The following is a 24,394-nucleotide window of genomic DNA, read 5'->3' as shown; positions in this document are numbered from 1 at the left end:
TAGAAGGGCAACCGAGAAAGCGAAGTCAGTAGCTCTTTGGGTGGTAGTTATTGTCTTAAAAATGTCAAAAGAGGACAGATGCCAACACCTAAAATATCGAATCTCTGAAATACTTACTGGAACCCATTCGTCTTCATGGCCCACCCATGCTTCTTTATGGCCTACCCAAAGAAAAAATCCTAGAGCCGGGCCTGCTTCACCTCTCCTTATGAAAAACCCAAATATTTCCATTTTGATTTCTCTCCTCGTTTTGTCAAAACCTGCCTTCTTCCTGATCCCCTCCTTGGCAGCACTTGTGACCACCTAATCTGTGCACAAGGCCACTCCCTCTGAGCTGCCAATCTTTAATTGTTATCATTTACCTCCCGGTCACTGTATCAGATTTTTCTCGCCCTCCTGTGTTATGAACACGTTCAGCATTCTCTTTGCTCGTGCCAAGTCATGCAACATTGGCGAGGTCGACTAATAGCAACCCTCTCTGGACAAACTATTGTAGGATTCTTGTAGGAGCAACTAAACTGACTTCCATTTTATCCCTCTTCGGTGTGATTATCAGGGTACCTCACTGTGGAATGGCTGCAGATGTGGATACTCGATGGAGTGTTTGCCCCTTCTGATCCCCCCAAAACTAAGGGCCTCATTTAGACCTCGGTGGAGGGGTTACTCCATCACAACGGTGACAGATACCTGGCCGCCAAATTACAAGTTCCATAGGACATAATGAGATTTGTATCGGAAAGTCATGCCATTTCCAAAATGTTTAATAGTTTCTTCTAATTCGCTACAGGGATCAGTCTATTTCTGTCCCCACTTCAAACAGCCAGTCCGCCTTTCACTAATGAGGTGCTCAGAGTGCTGGCGGGAGTTCCTGCCATTAATCCAGAGTGCATTCACCGTAATGCGGTGTACTGTTCCGGTCCACGCCTGCCGCACCCAGCTGGAGGGAGCGGTCCAAGGCTCCCTATTTGTAATACAGCCCCAGGTAATCTGGATTGTTAAGAGTGTATAAACTAGTGTTCTGAGAGATGTTGCTTAAACAGGGTTGGTGTAAGATTTTTAAAAGTCGCTAGTACCAGCTCAAACATTACATCTCCATGGACATCATTTCGGGGTAGCATCTGCGACCCCTAGCTTGCCCCTTGCTATCCCTGGCACTGCCTTTGTGACCCCTGGCCTCAGAGGTGGCAAAATCAGTGCCTGCAACACAGGAGCAGCTCTTCCTAATGGATGTCGGTTGGAGCTCCATTTTCCTGGTTTTCTGTCAAATTGTTTATTATACAAATAGTGAATAATATTATTCACTATTTGTGGAATAAAAAATGGAGTTTGATGAGCTGGAATATGACCCTATCCCATAGCTAAAGTTTGTACGAAATGATTATGAATGTATGTTGTACGGAGGCTTGCTGGTGAGTGTGTTTATCAGAGAGTGAGTGCGTGAATGTGTGTGTATGTTTAAGCATTTGTGTGTGTGAGTCAAAGTGAAAGTCAAGCTCACATAGAGAAGTATCAACTATTAGACCAGCATCAATCCGGTTTTCGGAGGGGGCACAGCACTGAATCGGCCCTCACACAGGTTATGGATGACATTTTGAAAATGCTTGATCATAATGAATCTTGCCTACTGATCCTCCTGGACCTTTCCTCAGCTTTCGACATGGTTAATCATGAAAACCTCCTATACATCTTGCAATATAGAATGGGTTTCTCGGATTTGGTGCTTCAATGGTTCTCATCCTTCCTCCAGCACAGATCACAAAGATTCAAGGCAAACCACTCCGTCTCCCAGCCTTCTCCAGTAATCATGGGGGTCCCCCAAGGGTCCGCCCTTTCTCCCATCCTCTTCAACCTCTTCTTGGAACCTCTAACTAACGCACTAAACTCAACGAACATTTTCTTCCACATGTATGCTGACGACACACAACCTGAAAATTTCTTCCACGGAAAATATCATCTCACTTAATACTATCATTACGTCTACTCAAAATTGGTTAACCAAGAACCGTCTCCTGCTTAACACCGCTAGAACAGAGTTCCTGCTCATCTCCCCTCCGAAACACATTGCCAAGCTAGATCTCTGGCTGACTCACTTCACTGCTTTCAACTGCACTCCGATTATCATAGACTCAGCCAAATCCCTCGGAATCACCATGGACAAGCACTTGAATACGAACAATCACATCAGCAATGTTTGTAAAGGGACAAACCACTTGATAAGGACTCTTAGAAATATCAAACCTTTCCTGTCACAAAATGATTTCAAGCATGTGTTACAAGCACTTGTCCTGCCGAGGCTAGACTATGACAGTGCTACTCTCTGTGGCCTTCCCAAATACACTTTAGCGCCACTAAGGGCCTCACTGAACTCTGCGGCAAGGCTAGTTACTGACGCCAAACGAAACAAGCACATTCCACCAGTCCTTAAATCTCTTAACCCCTTCAGCGCGGCGTGGATTACCACGCAGTGCTGAAGGTTCGTTGTGCGGGCGGGGCCATGACGGAGCGGTTCCGTCATACGCAGAGGGTGACCGATGTGCATGACGGAACCGCTCCGTCATGCGCATCGAAAGGGTTAACTGGCTACCCTATGAAGCACAAATTCAACTGAAGTTTGAAGCTCTAGCACATAAAGCCCTTCACTTCAATACTCCCAGGTACCTGGCACAAAAACTTGAACTATCCTGTGGGGAGAGAGCATCAAGAAGCGCCTCTGCTTTCCTCTTGAAACCTTGCATCCTTAGCAAAAAGAGAACTTGTCACCGAGCTTTCTCAGGTGCTACCCCAAAGATTTGGAACTCTCTACCACCGGAAGTACGCAAACTCACCTCGACCACGGCGTTCAAACTGGAAAACAAAAGATTCCTAATGAGTAAATTCTTACCCTAGTGGGTTAGGCTCACGGGATTGAGTGTCTTTATTCCTATTACCATGGAACCTTCATTTGATACGGATCTGTTACTATGCATATTACTGCCCCCCCTTATGGCCCGCTTACATCTGTTGATTAAATGATCCCTGTTGTTTGCTATGCTTATTTTTGCCCCCCTCATGGCCCGCTTACTTCTGTGTACTGTATGATCCCCGTCGTTTACTAATTTTTTGTTATCAGTACACTCTTGACCTCTCTTGTAAAGCGCTCTGATATCCTTCGGGATCTAGTTTGTGCTATATAAAACTTTATAAATAAAATAAATGGTGTATGTAGGATCTTTCTTGCATGGTTAGTCCTACTTTTTGCCTGGTGTCAGTGAGTTTTTGACTGAGTCTGAGTCTGCTGGGACCCTGCTAATCAGAACCCCAGCAACTGTGGTCTCTCCCCTAAATTGGCTCCTGTGAGTACCTTCTTACCTCCATAATTGGCCACTGGTGTACCTTTCTAAGTCCCTAGTATATGGTACTAAGTTACCCAGGGCATGGCAAAATAGGGGTCTCCCATGGGCTACAGCATGTATTATGCCATCCGTGATAGTCCACCTAAACTGTGACTACAGGCCTTTCCTTGCAGCCTCTCTGAGATGGGGTTTGCACTTCTCACCGCAGATATACGTTTCCTTATAACTGAGGTCATTGCACTTAAAACCTATAAGTCACCCCTATGGTAGGCCCTTCTGTCCTAAGGGAGCGTGTTAGGTTATAAGTGTGAGGATGTCCCTGCATGAGAAGGTCATCCCTGCAAACCCCGGAGTTGATTCTCCAGACTTTGTAAGTGTGGTCAGCCATTTTAAGATATATAGGGGACATCAGTCATTACGAGATGTCCAACTATATAATGGCTGCACCGAACTTGGTCATATTTAGTATCAAACATGTTGAGATTGAACCCCAACACCAATTCCAGTGTTAGAGGTATGATCCCATGTACTGGGGGGCCCTTAGAGCAGTGTTCTTCAATCTGTGGGGCGCGCCCCCCAGGGGGGGCGCGCCACCATTCCAGGGGGGGCGCGCACTCCACACGAAAATCTGATGGCTATTCGGCCGTAACGGAGGTTTTGAAAACAGCGGGATGGCAACCCTCACACCTTCAGCCCTTAATGAGCTGTTAAGAGGTGCTTGAAGGTGACTGAGAGGGAGGGGCTGCAGCTTCAGGCGCAGGGGCATCTATTCAGATGCAAACAGCCCTGAATGCGTCTCTGCAATTTAGAGGGGCCTCACACATTCCCTTTCTGCCCAGGGCCCCAAACATCCTAGAACCGGCCCTGATTACCCCGAGGCAGCAGTGGTTCTCTTCACAGAGCGTAATTACTGTCACTAAATTGGAAGCAAACATCGGTTCTGCAAACATGCCGTCTATAATTGGAATACAATAAAGAAATGGCACAATCGCACCCACACTGATTAAACAAAGTATGGAGGACAATCAGTTAAATCAGTTATCTTGGAGTATCTCCTTTAAGTACTGTACATCACAGTGGGGGATGGCAAAACTAACATTTTGGAAAGAGAGCCTGTCTTCTCGTTGTCTTGTCCAGGAGGGGGTGAGGAGCCCTACCCCTCCCTGGAATACTTGAAAACTGCATGCCCACCCCTGTGCCCACCCTGGTGGATCCTGTCCAAGTCCTGGAATGGCTCCTGCAGCGAGGGTGAAGTTCTTGATGGGCCTCTTCTCAAAAAGGCTCAGCTCAAAATTAATATGAAAATGTGGGCGAGTGAGTAAGTGAAGGGATGGGTGGATGCCTGGATGAATTAGTGAAAGGGTGAATGGATGAATGAAAGATTTAATAGATGGAGAATGCGAGAGGATGGATGGATTGATGAGTGAGTGGAAGGATGGATGAGAGAAAAGGTAAATAGCTGAATGTATGGGTGGAAGGGTAGCTGGATGGGTAAAAGGGTGGATGGATGAGTGAAAGGATGGATGAGTGAAAGGATGGATGAGTGAAAGGATGGATGAGTGAAAGGATGAGTGAAAGGATGGATGAGTGAAAGGATGGATGAGTGAAAGGATGGATGAGTGAAAAGGTGGATGTAAGGATGGATGAGTAAGTGAAAGGGAGGGTAGATGGACAAAAGGATGAATAGATGAGTGAAGGAGTGAAAGGATAGATGGATGAGAGAAAGGATGGATGAGTGATAGGGTCAATGGATGGATTAATGAGTGGATGAGTAGATGGGTGGGTGGATGGATGGAAGGAAGGATGGCTAAGTGAAAGGGTCGATGGAGAGGGAAAGGGAGGATGGATGGATGACTGAAAGGGTGGATGGGTGGAAGGATGAGTGACTGGGTGGATGGATGAGTAAGTGAAAGGATGGCTGGATGGGTGAAAGGGTAAATGGCTGGATGGGTGAGTGAATGGATGGGTAGAAGAGTGAATGGATGAGTGTACAGATGGATAGGGTGATAGGGTGAAAGGGTGGATGGATGGATGATGGATGAGTGAAAGGATGGATGAAGGAATGGTTGAGTGAAATGATAGATGGAAGGATACGTGATGGATAGGTTTGCAAATGGTTGAATATGTTTGAATTTGGCTGGGCTTACTTATATACTATGGCGTGACCTCCTCTGATGTGTCTGTAAAACGTACCTATTGTCCTGAAGTTTTGTCCTGAATTTTGACCTTCTGTCCTGAATTTGTGTCCTGAATTTTGACCCTTTGTCCTGAATTTTTACACTCACCGTTGGCAGTAGCAAAAATCCATCCACAGATTGACCGTCTCTGTGGTGAAAAACAGGCACACCCGTCACATTAATGTTGGTGTTATTATCAATCTGTCATGTGTAAAACAAAGCATCCTAGTAAAAACTATTTGCGCACATTTTATCTTGGAACATTTTGTTTGTTTTGAGCTGTGTAATAAGCCTGTCATTAACCACACCCACTCACAAATCTACAGTTCACTAAACTCCCATTGCGTTGAACATTATTTGCCGGATATGGCCCGGGATATGCGGGTGGCAGTCAATTATGTAGTGTACAAGATTCCAGAAATTTCTGTCAGGTGGTGGGGGGGCCCGACATTTCAAAAAATTCATTTGGGGGGGCTCAACCTACAAAAGTTTGAAGACCTCTGCCTTAGAGGGATCCCTCGGTACTCCCGGTACCAGCCTTTCAGGGTCTGCCAGCAAGCTAGTGCTGCTGCTGCCAACCACAGACATGATTCTGCCCTTCTGCTGCTGAGCTCAAGCAGGGGAAGGCAGAACAATAGGTTTCCTGTCACAGGGAGGTGTGACCACCTCCCAGACAGGATTTCATGTATTGGGCTGGGGTGGGGGGCTTTCAAGCACCACCAGACGCTTTAAAGGGCACATTTGGTGCCCTCCTTGCTTTCTCCAGTTTGAACCAGTTCAGGAACCCTTGGTTCCCGCTCTGGCATGAAACTGGACAAAGGACAGGGGCGTATGCTCCCCGCTGCCCAGCCCCTCCTCTGTGAGGGACCCCCGAGACGTCCCAATCCTTTTGCAAGAGTACTAAAGGGATCCCCTGTGGGTGGGTCCTCAGGTTCGTCATGGGACAAGACTCACCTCTGAAACCAGACACTCTTCCACCGTCTGGAGACTTGGACTTTGCTGGACCTCGACTAAAATCAAGACTGCATCAACAAAGACTCCTGCTGTTGCTGGTCTCGCTGTTCTTCAAATCTTCTGCATCGTCTGTGTCTGTGCTTCATCCAGGTTTTCCAGAAGACTTGTAGGCATCTGAAGTAATCTCCCTTGGTGTGCAGGAGTCACTCCCCTGCATCTGCAGGCACTGCTACGAAGCTGACCGGTCTGCTGCTCCAGTCGTCCTATGGACTTCCCGAGGCCCAGCATCACAGGTAGTGTTTCTACAGCTCTCCAAAGGCCTGACCTGTCTTCTCTGCAATTTTGAGGACAGTTTCCATTGTCAGAGCCGCTGGGACCAAACCCCTTGACATGCTGTTGCCAAGGCTTGTTGGCTCTGCACTTCAGAGATCTTCAGTCTAAAGGAAGCTCCAGCCTTCAGCACCTCATCCCTTGAAGATCAGCATCCTCACTGCATTATCTGTGCCGGGGGCCTCTATCTTTAGTGACCTGCCTGAGGTCCTCTTGCTACTCCTGTGCCTTTGGCCTGTGGGTACTCTTGAGGGTATTCCTTTGCTTCAGTGGACTCCCTGCTTGTTCGGACCCACTCCAATTCTCCTGCCCTTTGTGAATCCCTTGTGATTGCATCTTTTTTTTCTCCACGTCAGTTGCGACTACCAAGGCTTGTTGGTTCTCCCGCCGGACACCGACCGCCTAGACACCGACATCTGATATGGGACAGCTCGTGCATGGCTCCTGGTCTTCCTCAGCATCACCTGAGCCTCACAGCAGCAGCGACAAGGTCCTCATCGACACTTTTGACCCTACTGACATCAGTGGGCATTATGCTTCTGTGCCTCCTGGTCACCTCCAGCTAGTATAGACTCTGTCCCATCTGCTGGCAGGTTCTTCTCCTCAAGAATCCATCCTTGGATTCCACCGGACTTCTTCAAGAACTCCTCCAGAGGCATTTTCTTCGAAGTTCTCCATTGGCGTCTACAGCAGGTTCCGATGTCACTTCACCCCTATGCACCTGGCTTCCCTGGTGCAGTTAACCTGGTCCCTGGGGCATCCACGAGTCTGGTGGCTCTCCAACCTGCCATCCTCCAAGGGATTTCTTCAGAGTTCTCTGGGAAGGGTCCTTCATCTTTAAAACTGCAACTGCGATTTCTCCATTGACTTCCATTGCACACAGCCTTCATGGGGTTCCTGGGTAGGTACTTACCTTGGGTGGTTCCTTGTTTCCCCACTTCTCTGAGTCTTCTGGTCAAAGTCCTGTTCTTCTTTGCAGTTCGCATTACACTTTCTTAGTGTATGGTTTGGTCTCCCTCTGGAAACTAGTATATATTTGTGCAACTTACTCGATTATTGTGAAGAATTTTTGTGTATTGTATTGATATCTCTGGGTAGGAGATATACCAATGTGTTAGTGGTTATGTGTGTAATAAATATACATATTTGTATAGACATTGTGTAGATTCTTTTAATATAATCTACACTATAGATTACAGTTGGTAAAACAAGCTGCTTTACACTCCTTCAAGATAAGCCTGAAGGCTGCTCTCCACAGCTACCACTTTGAGAGCCAAAGGTTATCAAAGACCACTAAAATCACCATAAGGGTTACCTGAATTAGTGCAGTGTGCATCACTTGAATAAGTGTGCACCATATACCAAGCCAGCCTCCTACAGTGTGTGATGTCCCTTCTGCTACCCCTGGCATTTTGGTGATTGACGCCCATGGACAGCTCTCTGATAAGTCCAGTTCAGGTTAATTTCTTTTCTATTTAATACTATACTATAAGATAGGACCCAGTTGTACATATGTCCTTTTCTGTAAGTAGATGTACCAATGTTTTGGAAGTAGGTAGGTTTCTGAGAAATATTCCATAGATTGAAAGCTAGTCTGTCCTTCTGACCTCCAAACCACAAAGAAAGTCAACCAGAATTATCAACATAGAGTTCATCGTCTAAAACGATAGCACCGATTCTGGCAACTCTCTTCTAGCTACTTGTTTCACAGTATTGAGATTAAGGGAGTGAGATATTATATATGAATTGTTGTGATTCTCTGGGAAATACGTAGTGGAGCACATTGTTTATGAGAGAGTGGAAACTACCAATTTGGTAGATCTATGCTGTGTTGGGTGCTTGTGAGATATTCTGTTTACTGTGTTCGGTTGTATTTTAATCCCCAACAGACCTTAGTGTCAAGTGAATGCTGCTGGAAGCAGCCTAATTCTTCACTCTGGGATTCAGCTAACATTAATGGCGCAGGCATCAGATGTTTACTTCACTGCACAGAGATGCAAATGAAGAGGCAGAGGACTGCAATGCAGTGGCGGCTGGCACGGATCGGAGCTGGCGAGCCTTGGGAGGGGTGTGGTTTTTTTTTTACACTTACCTCTTCACAGCCGCAGTCTCTCCTCCATTGTCTCTTCTCTTCCTACTGAGACCCAGAAGCAGGAAGCACACAGGCTACCCTAAGCTAATCATGATGTGATTGGTTTGAGTGCTGTGGTTCAGCGCTCAGACAGGGACTGGAAACCTGTGCACGTTCTTGACCCAGGCTGTGCAATACAACCTGGTGGAGAACATGCTAAGTGCGCATGACTGTTTGGCTGGCCCAAGATGGAAGGCCAAACCGTCATAAGCACTTAGAGAGTAACCACCACTCCTTCCCCTGCCCCAGTCCCGCTCCACCCCACCCCAGCCCGCACCTACAACTGAGCCACTACGGAAAAATAAAAGTATGACAACATTGCATTATTATCATTTTATTTTTCCTTTTTTGCACTGCGAAAAGCAGTGAGGCGACGCTCCTCCTCTTTAGCAGAGGAGCTGCTGATGCTGCAATGGACAGCTGAATTCCCTAAACGCATTAATATTCACAATGTGCCAACATTTCAGCCCTTGTCACAATCCTAGTAAGTGTGTCAAGTTGCCAAAGGGACCTCTGGGAGAGCATGCATCAGCCCCTGTGATACACGCAGCCTGCATACTCCCAGTGGCATCTATCAGATATTGATGGCTTCCACCTTGCAAGTGGTACTGCTTACCCTCAGCAGGCTGTAACAATTCAATGGTTTGCAACAACATGGATGCTTTCTAAACATTTGATGCATTAACTTGTAAGTTATATCAGGTAGAATGGAATATACTTTTCCCCACCAATATTTGTGACTCACAAGAGATTACTATGTGTAGATTGTGATTTACAGTCAATGTTGCAAGTCGTAATGTACATCTGTGCACTGCAAACTAACATTTTGAAATTGCAAAGGGAGTGGCTTGGCATAAGCAAAGTCATTTTGTAAAATTGGTAAAAGTTTTGTAACACTCTTAGAAGATTGACTTTCTTGCATGGATCCCCAACAGCTGGATTTGAGCAAATTTCTTAACTTCCCTGCAGTAAAGCAGCACCATTAAAGTAGTACAATTCCAAACAAAGGCCAGCACTCCCTCATTTGCCCAGACTAAATAGTCCAACCTCATGAATCTGGACACACGTGTGACAGTCTCAGGGAATAGTTTACATAATAAGGACCTGAAAAATGTGCATTTTAGGAGGGGCCTGAAAAAGTCCCAGAGAAGGTCAATTATGTAGTGCTTCTCAAAACCTTCAACCCCATCTGCCAACCTCTCTAAGGGCAGTGTGACCTAGTCCATAGAACCTGGAGTGCAATGACTGCAAATGTCTTTTTTCCAATTTCATAGAGAATTTGATCATTAAAGAATGATAAGAAAGAGAGGCTAGCTCAAGCAAAAGAATTCTATGCTCTCAAAATGAATCAGATGAAAACTGAAGCCAGGAGTGTGAGCCACCCTCTCTAGGAGCATTCACAATTAGCTTGGCTGTTTGATAATTACAGTTTGCCAAAGCCTAGGCTGCATTTAATTGTAGAAAAATAGGTCAGACTTTAATGGCCAGGTGAGCTCACCAGGTGCCCGGTCTGATGTCTCAGTGATCTAATGCATCCTCTGCAGGAATATATTGGACCTCATCTTTGAATCACAGTCGGTCCACTCAGCCTTTCATCCTCCTAACGACGAAACAATTATCTTTGTTGAATTCAGTAACCATAAACAGCTATGATTCAGCACCAATACCCTTTGGCGTGCACGGGTGTTTTATAAATACCTTTTAGAATGCTATCTGCCCCAGAACCCTCTTGCCTCCTGCACCATCTGAAGGAAAGAGTGCCTGCAGAGAGGACTAATGCCACCCACACCTCTTTTGTGAAGGGGCACAAGAAGGCATGAATGTGCGAAAGAATTTACAAACAGAGTTCACCATGAGAAAATGTTGGTCAGAATTGAAACCATCCTGACTAAATATCAAACTTTACAAAAGGTGTGGTGGGTGTGGCATGTGAACACGCAGACTGCACTTTAGAAATGGTTTAGAAAATTCATTCATGTAAGCAACTTAATTGTTTTAAGATCACAGTGCAAACTACACAGTGTCTGTGCGACTAGGCTGAAGCTGATACATGGCTCCTACTTGAGGCAGCAGAACAGGAGAAGGTGGAGGAGGAGGGGGATGAGCGACTCTATGGCCTGCTGCATGGAAAGGAGAAAGATAACACAATGGGAGAACTAAGGGGCATATTAGCAAGCACGGTGTTAAAATTATCGCCGCATTGTTGGCGGCGATAATGGGCTTGATAATATGCCGCTGAGAATTCCAATAGAAGCCCATGTTGACACCAGAACATGGGCTTCTATGGGAATTCTCCAGGGCATATTATCAAGCCCATTATCGCCGCTTTAGAGGCAGTTTTCTGCCGCTAAAGCGGCGATAATTGTAACGCTGTTTCTTGATAATATGCCCCAAAATGTTGTTTCCCAGCTGATATGAGATAGGTAAATCAACTAAAGGTGGCCACAGCAGCAGCCCTGTGACTTTTCATCTCTAAACCCTTAAAAGACAGGTCACTGTGCACAGGGAGCATCATGTTTAGGACAAATGCAATGTACAGGATACCAAATGGGATACAGAGCACCATCAGTGATGAAGTAGCCATATTTACAACAACAACAAAAATTTGTGATGAAGTAGCCTGTGTACTGGTCCTAGAAATGATTGCGACCTCCTGGGTCAATCTAGTGGTCCTGGACCAGACGTACTTAAGATTTTTACAGTTACAAGCAGTCTCAATCACTGTTTATGACTGCAAAATCACTTTTTACAATCTATCAAAACCCTTTTAGGAGTCAGTAAAACTTTACAGACTCCTAAAATGGGTTTACAATTCGTTATTTGGAAGGTGCATGTTTTAGGCATGCCTTTCAAATGCTGAATTGATATATGTATCAATATTTTTTTAACTCAAATGTGGTTGCAAAACACTGAAAAAATGACTGGCTCCTGAGTTGGGATGGGAAGGTGTTAGAAATTGAGGTACTGGTTGACTGGGGTGTGAGCACAGGTTGTGCAGCAACCACAATCCTAGTCAGGGTGAGGCACAAGCAAACTCCAAATTAACCTGTGCTTGCCATTTAGTTGCTTGGCAAAGGGCAGTCAAGCTTAACTTAGAAGCAATGTGTAAAGTATTTGTACAACACTTCAAACAGTAACACAGAGAAAAAAAACACACAAAAATGTCCCACACCATGTTAGAACAATAGTTCTGAATTTAATTAATAAAAGAAGACAAAAACAACAAAAATCCAATTAATAGAACCGGAGATATTGAATTTGAAAGGTTATAGTGAAAATAGCACCAAAAAGCTAGTGGGGATATGTGGCCGCGTTGGACTGGGACAAAGTCACAAGTTCAGGCTGACTGAGATGGGAGCATTGGTCTGCTACAGGGACCCAGTTAGGCCCGCTTAACAGAGTACCTTAAATCCTGGTTGCAGAGCCTTGCGTGGGTCCGCGTCATAAATACGTCTCAAAGCTGAGGCGATGCGTCAGCTCTGAGATGCTACGAGGCTGCAGTGCTAGGTCCTGTTGCATCGATGTCAAGGATCCCGTTGACGGGGTGCACGGTGCGAAGTCCAGTGTTGGGGATGAGATGCACAGTCAAGGCGATGGTTTGATTCCGAAGAGCGTTGAAGCTGCGATGCAGAATTTCGGTGTCATTGTTGAGAGATGCAAGGATCCACGTCAGGGAAAGCCTCATGCAGCAGCAGTTCCGAAGGTGATGCGTCGGTCCCAAGATATGGGTTGTGACTGAGATACAAGTCTTTTGCGATGGGTCCAAGCCACGCAGGAGCGGTGATGCGTTGGTTTTGCTCGGGGATGCGACGCTCAGCTGTGGAAATGTGTTGGTTCTGCTTTGGGATGCGTTGCTCAGCAGAGATGATGCATCAGTTCCACTGGCATATACCTTATGCTCACTTCCAAGGGTCTAGAACTGAGATGACACCACTTGGCAGGGTAGACTCACAGATGGTAGAGTCCAGGTGCAGATGCAAGGAGGTTGAAAGACTGTTATGTCTCTAAGGCTTCAGATCAGGAGGCCAGCCAAACTAGCTAGCCCTTGGATGTCACTCTGGGTTCTGGGTGCAAGAGATGCAGGTTCAGTCCTTCTCACCCAGGCAAGAGGGTAGCAGGCAGCAGATGAGTACAGCAAATCAGGCCCCAGACTAACCGCAGGGGATATGCAACCCTTTGTGTGTCAGCACACAGCCTATTCAGGTGTAAGAGAGGCTGGGTCCAGCTCCTCCCTCCCTCCCATCCAGCCAGCGATGACCCATCTAGACACATCTAAGCTACCATTGTGTGTGGCTGTCTAGGAGGAGTACACAAAACCCATTGTGAACTAAACCCAGTAAGGGGCCCAGAGACGGGCTGCAAGCACCAAATGGCTAAGACAAGGTAATGCCCTCTTTCTAAAAGTGGTATTTTGAGAATTGCATTTTAAAATCCGACTTAACCATATATGTGGATGTTTCATTTTAATTCCAGAGATTCCAGGCTTGAACCAATTATATCTTCACATTTGGGAATGACACTTATAAAATGTAATAAGGTAATTCCACTGTTATCCTGTGGAAGCAATAAGCCTTGCTGTAGTGAAAAACAAAATGGAAGGGTTTCTCACTACCCAGACATGTAAAACTTAAATGTACATGTCCTGCTTCTTAAATACATTGTATTTTGCCCCCAGACTTTCCACTGTCTACCCTAGGGGTGATTTATATGTATTAAAAAGGAAGGTGTGGGCTTGGCAAAAGGTTCATTTTTCTCAATTGAAATGTTAGTTTAAACAGCACACGCAGGCCCTGGAATGGCAGGCCTGAGCCATGTTTGAAGGGCTACTTTAAGTGAGTGGCACAACAAGTGCTGCAGGCCCACTCGCAGCAGTTAACCTACAGGCCCTGGGCACAGGCAGTGCCACGTTACTAGGGACTTATAAGTACATTAAATATGCTAATTGGTCATACGCCAATGTCACCATGTTCAGAGGAGAAAGCACAAGCATTTAGGCACTGGCTAGCAGTGGTAAGATGTGCAGAGTCCTAATACTAGCATAATCGAGGTCAGAGAAAGTTGAGGAGGAAGGCAAAAAGTTGGGGGTAAGACCAGTCTAAGGCTGACAGTTCTGACATAAGACATTCTCAAAAGGGCAATGGTCTTTTGGGACCCTTTGCCGTTTGTGAATGAAAAAAAAAGTTTGTTGGAGATTAAGTTGTAGTCCAGAAGATCATTGACAACTCTTAAATAAATCTAAAACAATGTGCATTTTTTTATTTTGAAATGCTGCCCCATTGCCTTGAAGGGAAATAAGCTGCATTAGATTTTTTTTACTTTATTTAAAGGCAGTCACAGACATGGTAGTCTTCCGAATCTAGCAATCCATTACCCCTGTGATTGCCACCAATCGGATTGAGTTACAATTTGCAGTCTACATCGGATTATGATGCACTACAAATTGGAATTTTACAAACTGGCCTATTAGTACATGTTGGACATGGCAATCTCTGCAGGGTCACCCCCAAATGTTTTGCCTTCACCCTGCCTATTTTTTCTGAATTCTTTTTAGTTGGCCTTAGTACTCCGCACACTTTTCCACTGCCAACCTGTGCTAAAGTGCTTGTGCTCTCTCATTTAAACATAGAAATATTGGATTACACCTGATTTGCATATTTAACTAACTTATACATCCTTTGAAGAGTGGTATAACGTATACCCTGTAAATGTAATGCTTCTAGTGGGCCTGCAGAACTTATCGTGCCACCCACTTAAGAAGCTCCTTAAAACATATCCCAGGTCTGCCAATTCAATTTGACAATATAACCCCCTTGCCAAATCAAAAACTCACATTTTATTTCATATAAGTCACCCCTATGGTAGACCCTATGGGGCAGATTTATGTTTCCTGGCGCATCCCTGCAAATCAGCAAGGATGCGCCAGGAATGATGCGTCACGCAAGTTTACCCTTGCGCCACACATGATGCGCCGCATTTACAATGCGGCGCATCATGGCGCAGGAATAAACAGATGCGTGACGCATCCGATGGCGTAAGGTTGGCGCAGTGCTTCAGTTGCGTCGCAAGCACGACGCAACTCCAGCACTGTTCCAACCTACCCTATCCCTAACATGGTGCGTCAAGCCTTACGCCTGCTTCAAGCAGGCGCAGGGTTTTGGCGCATCAGCGTTGGGAAAGTGACTCAGTCAAATCTTATAGATTTAACTGAGTCACTTTTCAGGGGCGTTCCTGCGACGGAACGCCCCCCCCCCTCTGTCGACACGCCCACGTGAAACCTGACGCAGGTTTTACGTGGCGCAGGGCTTTACATCGTGACGCATCTCCATAGATGCGTCACGATGTAAATATGGCGCCACGTGGCGCAGGGTTTACACCGCCGATGCGTCACAAAAGTGACGCAACGGCGGCGTAAAAGTGGCGCATCTCCAATATAGATCTGCCCCTATGTATTCCATAGGGTAGGCTGCATTGTAATTAAAAGGACATGTACTTTTAAATTCTACATGTCCTGGTAGTGACACACTTTCAAATTAGTTTTTCACTAATGCAAGGCCTACCTCTCCTATAGGATAACATTGGGTTACCTTATACCATTTAATAAGTGCTAACCTATAATTAAAACTCCTCTTTCATTGTAAAGTTAGATTTTCAGTTACAATTTTGAAGATACCATTTCTACAAAGTTGGCATTTTTCTGCCGTAAACTATTTAGTACCTGCAACTGATCCTGGGTCACATGACTAGGTGTAGTTGGCAGTTGGACTTTGTTAATTGATCCCAGACAGCCAAACAGTAGAGGGATTAGGTGTGGTTGGATGGGCCATCAACTTGCAGGCAGGATGGGGGTCAAAGCTGGGCACAGCCCCAGTTCAGCTTAATAAACTGTGCTCTGCCTTCACACAAAGGACTTGTCACCCCTCCATTGTTCATGCGGCCAACTTGGAGCCAGGGCAGGGGAATCAGGAAATTCCAGGAACTTTCAAAGGGAATTCTCTAGAAACTTCTACTTCAAAGAAGACACCATGTATACAAACAGGACCCTCATGCCCACTGTGCAGTTTACTTTCTGGACAAGAAGAAGGCCTCTCAGAGGACTGTCTGCTGCTGTGGCCTGTTACTTTCTCCACAAGACTACTTTTCTGAACATGAAACAACTGCTTTGCTGCCTGGAGCCTTGAACCCTCAGTGGCCTGCCCAGCTGCTTAAGTCCTGTTTTATGACCTGAACCCAGGACTACTCCAGGGGCTAGTTTTGTAGCTTCTTGTTCAGAGCCTCAGGGACAGAAAAGGCTCCCCCCACCTTGAACCCGCACCTAGACCTTGCCTGAGTTAGGCCTACCCTCCATTCTCCCAAGTGGTGCCTCTCCTGTCTTGGACTATTGATGGTGGTGCTAAAATTGCCAAGATGACAAAATCCAAAACTTGGGAAATAAAAATGTTTGGGCTTTAAACTGATCTGAGAACCGAGGGAAGACCGGGACCAACCTGCTAATCTATCTGCCCAAGGTGCATTGCTGGTCGGTCTGACTTTGCGACAGCTCCAGCTACATTCTTCTCTGCTGCAGTAAATCCTGTTCAATGGTCTTTTGTCAAAGGGGTATCCCGCCCCATGGAACTCTTGTCCGCTTCAGCCACCTGCCTCACCCTGCTGGAGATATTCAACTTCCAAAAAAGTGACTAAGTCAGAATAAAGAAATCCTCACTGCAACTGCTTCCAGCGGCTCCTCAACAATGACACTCCCTTCTCGGACACCGCCTGTAGCCTTACCCCCTTGAACTGTACTTTCTCAAAAAATTTCTTGACCAAATTTCTTCTATGTCCGAGGGTAAGCACTGGCCAGACCTAATCCTCTCTTTGTATCTGGACTGGCACCATCTCAGTCCACCATATTTTTTTACTTTGACCCAATCTCCTGTTCCTAAATGTCCGCGGTCGGCTCTTTGCTCTTTTAGGTGCTAGATTTTGCTTAAAACTTTAATAATTTATAACTTTGGTGTTACTGACTGGATTTTTGTCTTTTAGGTGTCAAATAATTTATTAAAATGTACTCTGTATTTCTAAATTGCTTTGGGACTCTATTACTGTTTGTGTGCTGCATAAATATTTTATACATTGCCTTTAAGTAAAGCCTGACTGATTTTGTGCCAAGCTTCCAGAGGTCTAAGTACAGCTTAATTTAGTGACTTTTGTTCTTTTACACTGACAGGGATTGTGGCTTTTGCTTGAGCATGGCTAACACCCCACTCAACCAACAACCCAATTTCTCACAGTGCCTATGTCAGCCAGTTTTTGGCGACCAGTAATTCGTACATCTGGCCCCTGCCTTCTAAAGCTGGGATCACAGCAGTTCCATTCTGTTTCTTGTGAACTGCACATCAGTTTACCATTCTGAATCTTGTTTTTGACCTCTGCACAGACTTGAGGATTCACATGCTACTGTTTGATGGATATGAGACTTACCCTAGTATAAATTACATTGGCAATATGAGAGAGGTGCATGGAGGGTCCGGCCTATTGATATTTATAGAGCAGTTCAAGTTTAATAAAAAATTACATCTTATAAAGGGTTCCTTGTGTATGTAGGCACACCTACGTAAGCAATGTGGGACTAAGAACAATAACTCTCCATAACACATTGGGATCGTCGGGAGTAAGGAGTCAGTACCAGTAGGTGAAGAACAAGAAACGCACCTTGATGTATGTGTGATTACAGGGGTTCCTGAGTCCTTCCTCCATGGGGCCCAGATGACCCGAATTTAGGATACCTAGGGACCTCGGAACATAAAGGGTCAATAAAGGTCAGTCCTCCATAACAGTGTCATGCACAGGGTTTATGTGCCACAAAAGGATCCTGTGTTCTATCCTGATAAATGCCAGGGCCTTTCATGAGCCAACAGGCAGAAACATGTTGACGGTTTGAGATGTGATGGGGTGCTAGTTTCCCTGTTCTCCACACTGTATTTTTAATACCAAGTGGTATCCCACTTAGCATAAAGGTAATTTTGCCGTATCACATTGGTTTTTAGTTTATTCATGCCACAGGTTGTTACTTAGTCAGACGTGCCCCCCTGACTACAGGATGTAGGCCCACTCTTCATCAAAATTGGTTTTAAAGAGCGAGGGGAGTTCTATGATGAAGCATGACACCTGGTGGTGTGTGAGGACATCCCATCACATTTTTGTGTATGCCTAGAGACAGGCTAATGTAATACGAGCATTTGTACACAAAATATCAAAATATTCACTCGGTGGTTCATTTGTGTATAACAGTTAGGACTAGAGGCCAGCTCACCCTTGAGGCCCCATAGCCTCTTTATCCCTACTGTGAATGATATCCAGGGTCTCTGTTTATTGATGACTAAGAACAAAAGCCATTAGCACCACTGGGGCAGCACTGAACATGGGCAGCTACATATTTACTATCTTGCCTGGAACCATCTGACTAGATAAAATACTCCCGGCAGAGACATAAAGGTGGTACGTGGCCACTAATATATTGTTATTGTTCTCAGAGGATCTAGAGCTTTAGGCCTACTCAGCGTTTATCTTCTGCTCCACTGACTGACCTTCATTTAGTGAGTTCATGGAGGGAAACAAAGTCCAGAGAGAGAAAGAGAGAGGGGGAAAGAAAAAGAAAATGCACAAACATGAAGAAAAGGGAAGTGCAGTTTCTAAATTGAAAAGACTTGAAATGTGTGAAACAGGCTTCCATGAACCAAACTTCTAAGGGTTTGGACATGGCACGCTGTCCTTTAATGGGGAGTATTGCAGCTCAGAGAAAGGCTATTATGTGTGAACTTGTGGTCTCCCTTTTTATCAATTATCTACCTCATAACTACTCCTCCCTTCAAAACGTTGTGCTGGAGCTACATCTTGACTTATGCAAAGAAACGGTTCAAAGCCGGAGGGTCAAAGGGAATTTTTGAGACCACACAGGGTTGGATCCCCAACTCAAGTACCAGAAACAACAAGAACCCTGAGGTCTAAATTAGCCAAGAAAAAGAACGAAAAGGTGACGTGTGAATAACAAACAAAAGCCCAATTGACTAAGTAAAAGGGCAATCCCTTTTAAGGACGTAATCCCTCACTCACCCTGGGTGACATGCTTCATCATATGGGATTCTCCTCCCAGAGAAATATCCTAGTTTCTCTGGGGGCTACAACCCCCTCTATGAGAGGGAGGAGCTCAGGGATGTTTTGATGGTACACTACAGGATGGACTAAATCCACATATGATGAGCTAATTCGTATGAGTGAGGGGTGCAGTGCTGACAAACTGATTGTGCAGTGGGAAAAGTGTATTAAAACTAGTCACGGGACAGTAACGGGAAGTTCTCTTATCGCAGCCGTGCCAAAGCTAGATTAAAATGGTGAACACCACTAGTCAACGATGTAGACTATGGTGATAAACAACAAAGAATGGTCAACATGTTTCAGCCAACACGCCTAAAGAGGCTCGGCTTTCATCAGGACCACAAGAGCTACTGCAATATGAAAAAAAAAAAAAAAAACTGTGTGAATCCTACACAGAAAAAAGGATACTGTGAACACCCAATGTCTGCTTGAAGGGTGTACGCCAGCTTGTCATCTCAACATCACCTAAACAAAGAAAACTGGGTATGAAAACAAGTTGGTTCTTAATGCAAAGTACTTAAAATACAGGAAATGTAATCCAGTAACTTATTGCGTTAACCACTCACCCGTAAATACTGGGTGGGACCATAACCTCCACCTGGCAACCGCTCAGGAAGGGAACACCGCTCTGAAAAAGGATGTAGGACAACTCAAGATTTGGTGCTTACATCTCATGAGCGAGTGTTCAAGTCAAATACTAGCTGTGTGAACTTAAAAACTTAAGACAAGGGAGACTGATATTTTTGCTAACTTTACAGGGAAAAGCGTGAGTTCTACATGGAACAAGAACTTCTGAAATACAACGTACTCCAAAGTGTATCTGTTACACAAGGGTATACTTGTCAATGTATCGCTGTCAATGACGTAAATAAAGAACAAGCCGAGAAAACATCTGTTTTTAGGAACTACTTGCAACAACGAAAGAAAACGAAAAAGAACCAATAAACCTGGCACTCGATGTAGTGAAAGTTAATCACAAAGGCGCATTAGCTGTATAACGAGTCGCCAGGATGCTAAAAACAGGCATTAAACCGCCTTCTAAATAATCATATAGAACCTTTCTAAAATTAATGGTAACTAAACAGTATAACAAAACGTGCCCGAGGGCTACTCCACGCGCTTACCTGTCCGTCGGGGAACCGAGGCTAGAATGAGCCTGAGGCCGGTGGTCCCGCGGGACTGGTAGCATGTGAAATAAAAGCAGTCAGTGTCTTCAAAAAGTGGCCAATCAGGAAGCTCACTATAGGGAAACCAATCAGGGCTGCTCTACCGCCCGTGTCCCTGTTGCCTTGACAACGGGCAATGCAGCAAGCGATACGGCTTCTTAAAGGAACTGTACGAGAATAGCAGCAGTGCTGGCTCGTGCTTTGAGCTAGGCAGTGACTTGACTGCCAAAAAACGGAGGTATCCTCAGTCTGAATAGACACTTGCTAGGCCAATAAAGACAATTTGGCGCACATACGCTCGTCAGAAACAAAACTCAAAAACCACCTAACTAGGTGTACATACTGAAAAAAACGAACAGAGCGTGCTAATATGAAAAAATAAAACAGATGTCTTGGAGTGGCGAGGAAAGCTCAGACAGCTTAGAGAGACTATTAGACAGTAAGTCAATCCAAGAATGTGACAAAATAGTTCAGTGAGAGCAAACACTAGGTGGAAATACCTAAGAGAAAAGTTGAAATCATAGCTATCAAAAAGAGGGGAAGGAGAGACAAGGGTGTATCTGGCTCTCACAAAAACCTCTCCTAGGTGCATTGTGTAAAAAAACGGGTAATTTCGGGAGTGGAAGAGGCCTAACTCTATGAGATTCACAGTAACAACCACGGTATATCATCATTCAATCCTTTAACATGCGTATTGAGTTTGTAAACCCACCTTTGCTCTTGTTTGAACAGAAAGGAAGAGCAATCTGTCAGATGGGAGGGTATGAATGGTTTTTCAAGGACTGTCCAGTGTAAGTCCTTAGGGGCATGGTTGACTGATAGAAAATGATTGGTGAGTTTGGTTGAAGAACGGCCACACCGTATGGTGCTTTTATGTTCCAAAATTCGGCTTTTGACCTGACGGGTGGTCATTCCAACATATCGTAACCCACACGGACATGTTATTAGGTAAATCAAATTAGAGCTATTGCAGTTACTGTGACTTCTAAGGGTCCACGGCCTGCCAGTGCCTATGTCGATCTCTTTAGTCACAGAAGTATGGCAACAAGCCGCACAGGAACCACATGGGTAGTGTCCTACAACTGGCGGCAGACCCCACAAGGTATGTTGAGTGTCTGCTTGATGAGTCCGAGGACGAGTGTGTACCAGTTGATCTCTGATGTTACTGCTACGTTTGAAGGCAAAAAGAGGTCTCGGCAACTTAACCTCTCCTATGTTCAAAATTTTCCAATTAGTCATAATGATTTTTTTGATTTGATTGGAAAATTTACAGTAAGTGTGTACACAGGTCAACCTGTTGTCAGAGGATTTTGGGACCTTAGGTTCTAATAAAGCCTCCCGATTGTTGTTTGAGGCGCGTTTCGAGGCTCTTCGGATCAATTTCTTAGGATAATGCCTAGCCAATAGTTGTTTTGATAAATTGCTCGCATGTTCCTCATATTTGTCACTTGAGGAGCAATTTCTTTTTAGGCGCAAAAATTGACCAAAAGGCAGGTTGTCCCGCAATGCCCGTGGGTGAAAGCTGTCGTATTTCAAAAGAGCGTTCACCGCCATAGGTTTCCTATACAGTTCAGTGCTCAAACCGCCCTCAGAGGGGGTTATCAGAATGTCCAAAAAGGGGAGTTGGATCTTAGAGTACTCACAGGTGAATTTTAGAAAAGTGTTACAATTATTAAGCGAGTTCTTGAAGGCCAACAAAGAAGTCAAAGGTCCGTGCCATAGTACGAACACATCGTCTATATACCTCTTCCATATCCGTATTTGGTCTCTATATGGATTGTTGATACCAAAGACGTGCTGTTCCTCAAAGACATGAACATACAGATTGGCCAGGCTGGGAGCAAAAATGCTCCCCATCGAAGTGCCTGACACCTGTAAGAACAACTGTTCCTCAAATTGAAAAAAGTTTTCTTTCATGGCTATCTTAGCACATGAAATAATGAAAGAGACTGGAGTGATGGAGTCCGGTGGATTGTCCAACAGGAGAGTTTCGATGACATCCAAAGTCTCATCCTGTGGAATGCACGTATAAAGTGACTCTACATCAAATGAGACTAAATACTCTGTCTCACAATCAAAAGATAAATCTTTGAGTAAGATCAAAATATCCTTGGTGTCCTTAAGATACGTAGGCATTTTGGCAACCAGAGGACGTAGAAAATGGTCTGAAAATGCCGATAAAGATTCCAAAAGGGATCCTAGTCCTGAAACAATAGGACGACCTGGAGGGGGACTCACATTCTTGTGCACCTTAGGCAGAATGTAAAAGTAAGGTACAATCGGAGAGGTTTTAACCAAGTACAGGGCTTCATTTGCAGTGATCCAACCATTAGTGCTGGCTTCATTGACCATGATCTGAATGGTCTGTTGTAATCTTTTGGTAGGATCCTCAGTTAAAGGCCGATAAGAGTGTACGTTGTTTAACTGTCTCAGGCATTCGGTCCGATAAGCGGTGGTGTCCATGATAACCGTGGAACCACCTTTATCTGCCGGCTTAATCATGATCGTCTCATCGGAGGTGAGCGATCTTAAGGCTTGTCGCTCAGATTTAGTCAAGTTTTGATACTGACGGCTTTCTGCTGCACAAGTGTTCGACACCTGCGCGGTCACCGCTTTCTCAAATGTGAGTACCTGTGAAGGAACTTGACTGGGCAGGGGATTGAAAGTGGATTTGTTCCGCAAACCCGTGTTTAGATCTTGATCATCTAGAAGAGTATTAAGATCAGTACGGAAGAAAAAATTCAAACGGATTTTTCTGAAAAAAAGAGCAAGTTCTTGGTTAATAGAGAACAAATCGCCTCCGAAAGAAGAAACAAACCCTAGACCTTTATTCAAGAGGGACAATTCTTCAGGTGTAAGGACCTTCCTGGACAGGTTGATAACTAAGTTGTGCTCGTGCTCGGGACCGTTGAAGTCTCTCTCGAGCTCGGTGCCGGAGTTGCTGGTTGTTGATCTGCCCAATGGACCTGGTTTCGTCTTCTTCCCCTTGACCGGCCTCGGCCAAACCCTAAAAAAGGCTGGTTGGGGTACATTTGTGGAGGTGGGGGATAAGGACAGGGTTGACCGAAAGGAGGAAAAGGTGGATAATTATATGGGCCAGGAGGCCACCACTGAGGAGGATACATAGTATTGGGTGCACCTCGCAAGTTTCTCCTGTTCCCTCTACCCCTCTTTTTAGTACCTCTAAATGAGGAGTCTTCACCTGAGGCAGTGTCTGACCCACTTGACCATTCATCACTCCCTGATGTAGAGTAATCAGACCCATACCTACGACCCTGTCGATTGAACTGTGGGGGCACATAGTCAGCACTTGTGTATGGATACACTCTTTCTAGGGAAAAGCGGGCCAAATCCTTCTTGAATTTAGTGATCTTCGTCATCAGTACCGAATCTTTAAATTCTTTATTATGTTTGTTTGATTCTTCTTGTTGTTTCTTAAACAAAGCGCCTGTGAGTGTCACCTTGATTTGTGATTCCAATGCCTGAATCTCGATCAAGACAGCATCAGCAACCCGTTTGGCAGTGCTGATGATAAGGATCAGCCAATCTCTGGTACACTTCCAAGCTATCAGGGACCAATCATTGAGGAAAGTTTTGTCGTCCAGGAACAATCTTGGTGTATTAGTCACAATGAGTCCTGTGGGAGCACAATTGGCTCTCAAATACTCAGTCATGATGGCTCCATGGATATACACTTGTGAGTGTGATTTTTTTAGGGTAAGAATCTTGGTCCAGTCAACCTCTGAACTGGTTGAAGGTCCTTGAAATGTATCCATAATACTCGGTGTATCTAAAATGGCTTGAGCTATAGTGTCATCAAAGGTTAGACCAAGGCGTTCCGCCATAATGTTGGATGTACCAAGTGTATGCAAAAAAGAAGTCAGTCTCTACCTCAAAAAAAGAACTAAGCCCACAATTAGAATGTATGTACGTGTGTGCAAAGAAACAAAAAGGAAGAAAAATCAACCTGCAGAAAATACTAATTCCGCAAAACAGTTTAGACACTCCTAATATGTCAAGAAATATATGTAAGACCCACAGCCACAAAGCTGTTCGTGAAATATGCAAAGAAACGGTTCAAAGCCGGAGGGTCAAAGGGAATTTTTGAGACCACACAGGGTTGGATCCCCAACTCAAGTACCAGAAACAACAAGAACCCTGAGGTCTAAA

This window comes from Triturus cristatus, chromosome 2_1 (assembly GCF_964204655.1).
Source record: "Triturus cristatus chromosome 2_1, aTriCri1.1, whole genome shotgun sequence".
Classification (NCBI taxonomy): Eukaryota; Metazoa; Chordata; class Amphibia; order Caudata; family Salamandridae; genus Triturus; species Triturus cristatus.
The sequence above is the reverse complement of the archived record's forward strand: the minus strand, read 5'-3'. Positions refer to the sequence as shown.